The sequence below is a fragment of the Penaeus vannamei genome, chromosome 31 (assembly GCF_042767895.1).
Source record: "Penaeus vannamei isolate JL-2024 chromosome 31, ASM4276789v1, whole genome shotgun sequence".
Lineage (NCBI taxonomy): Eukaryota > Metazoa > Arthropoda > Malacostraca > Decapoda > Penaeidae > Penaeus > Penaeus vannamei.
This window is the reverse complement of record NC_091579.1, coordinates 8,481,270-8,483,769: the sequence shown is the minus strand read 5'-3', so window position 1 is coordinate 8,483,769 and position 2,500 is coordinate 8,481,270. Positions and strand designations below refer to the sequence as shown.

At 34.5% G+C, this 2,500-nt stretch overlaps 1 protein-coding gene across 1 annotated transcript in view; it reads right to left on the bottom strand.

Moving 5' to 3' along the window:
• The window catches only part of LOC113812903 (uncharacterized), a 31,563-nt gene that overhangs the window by 9,242 nt on the left and 19,821 nt on the right, over nt 1–2,500 (bottom strand). The window lies entirely within an intron of this gene.

Sequence of the window (2,500 nt, the reverse complement as noted above, 5' to 3'; positions counted from 1 at the left end):
GACGCTGAGAGACAAAGGACAAGAGGTATCCCTAGAAATAGTCCACCTACCGGTACGACACAATTTATTAGCAGAGGCAGGAAATCAGGCAGACCCCCCCCCACTCAATAACAGGGAATCAAAGAGAATCACTCCTACTTCAAGTGAATTAAGTGTTTGACCCAAAACCACTAGATATCCCAAAACTAACTTTCAGCAACCGAGTAAATCAGTGTTAGAGCATTCAAAGAGAGCAATTCGATCAATATGTAAATAAAGTAACTAAATATAGAATGTAGTCCATATGAAAATAATAATTCTTCCAATGTTAGATACATATGTATTTCCATTTTCATCATTAGATCATTGTAATCTTATCCAAAATTTAATTAATGCTGATGAGGAATCTTACTTTTGTGCAAACAATTTGTTAAAAAAAATGCTTTAACCAATTCTCTGAGTATTCTACAAAACATTATGTCGATACTGACCCCAATCACTTTTTGATGCAGAACTATCAAATTCAGCTTAGCAATTACTACCATCCTGAGGAATTAAGTAATTTGTTTGAATCATCATGTTTCAAAATTATGTCTTACAATATTAACAGTATATCATCTAAATGGGAAGAATTTCAGCTTGAATGCCAGGGCTTTTTAAACAACAGATTTGTAATTTTGACTTTCTGTGAGACAAAATTAGAGGACAGCATTGCCACACTATGATGTACCTAACTATGTAAAATTTTCAAACCACGTGTCACGTTCATATATGCCTCATCATCTCTTAAACCAAAATACAGACCTGATATCTCCCTTTCCGAACCCCACATTCAAACTTTATTTATTGAATCAGATATTGATGGGCAACATATCCTGGTAGGATGTGCTTATCGCCCTCCTCACGGTAACATATTCAACTTTTTAAATTCTATGTCTGATATCCTGCAGAATATTCTCCGAGATAAATAAATTTCTTATTTGATGGGTGATTTCAACTTGGACCTCTTGAAATCTCACTCAGAAGACGTAGCGGAAGTCGTAGCCCTTTTCCTCAGTCATTTTCGCTATTGCACAATATCACATCCCACTAGAGTAACTTCGACCACAGCAACCTTGCTTGACCAAATCTGGACAAACATCAAACATAATCATATCAATGGTATAGTTTACTCTTTTTATTTCTGACCATTTTCCAATCTTCTCATGCTTCAAGTCAACCAACTTATCTAAACCAATCAGCACTATTCAGTTCCAGTTCCGCGACTTGAATGAAAACAATGTCAATACTTTTATGCAAGAACTCTCAACTACTGACTGGCAAGACTGTCTAACTGGCCATGATATAAATGATTGCTTTAATCAGTTCCATGATTGGCTGTCAGCAATATTCGAAAGAAATATTCCATTAAATAACAAAAAGATTAAAGAACAGCATGCCAATAAACCATACATAGATGAAATTAAACAATTAATCAAAGAAAAAAACAGACTCCAAAGGAAATATCAAAGAAAACCTCTAACATATGAGAGGGCTTATAAGTCTATCAGAAATCAAGTAAAAGCCTCTATTAACAGGGCTAAAGCTACCTAATATAGAAAAAAGCTAGCTGAATCAGGTGACTCGAAAAAAAACCTGGAGAGTAATAAATGACATCTTAAATAGACAATCAAAAACAAAAGCACTTGAAGCTCCAGACCCAGATACCCTTAATATTTAATATTTTGCAAACATCGGAGCAGTACTTGCTAACAAATTCCAGTCACCTAGAGTACTTGAACAATCCCATAACAGAAAGCATTTTCCTAAGGCCAGTCACAGAAAATGAATTATACAATACCATTCAAAACTCACGAGAAAGTTCTGCAGAAGATAATATCCCAATGAAAATTATCAAAAAATCATTGCCATACCTGAATCCAATCATTACTCGTCTCTTTAATCTCGCTGTCTGCTGGGACATTTCCTAATAAACTCAAAATGGCTAGGGTTATTACAATCCATAAAGGAGGTTCATTTATTGTTCCAAAAAACTTTCGTCCCATATCTGTTTTAAATGCAATTAGTAAAATTCTTGAAACGTTAATGTATAATAGAGTAAATCAATTCTGCAATGCACACAATTTACTCTCAGAGTATCAATTTGGTTTTCGACAGAAAAGATCAACAGAGTCAGTTCTGCAATATTTTATAAATGACGTTTTAAGTTCATTTGATAATAATGAGTTTCTATGTATATTTTTAGATTTTACAAAAGCATTTGATACGGTGGACCATAACATCCTACTAGACAAGCTCCATCATTATGGAATCCGAGGTGCTTCATATGCTTGGTTTAAGAGCTTACTTATCTGACAGAAAACAATTCGTGTACACAAATGTCAAGAATCCTATAGTTATTCCAATCAATTATGGTGTACCTCAAGGTTCCATATTGGGACCCCTCTTATTTTTATTGTATATTAAAGACGCCGCAGGTCTCATCCAATTTAAAATCCATCCTGTTTGCAGACGACAGTAC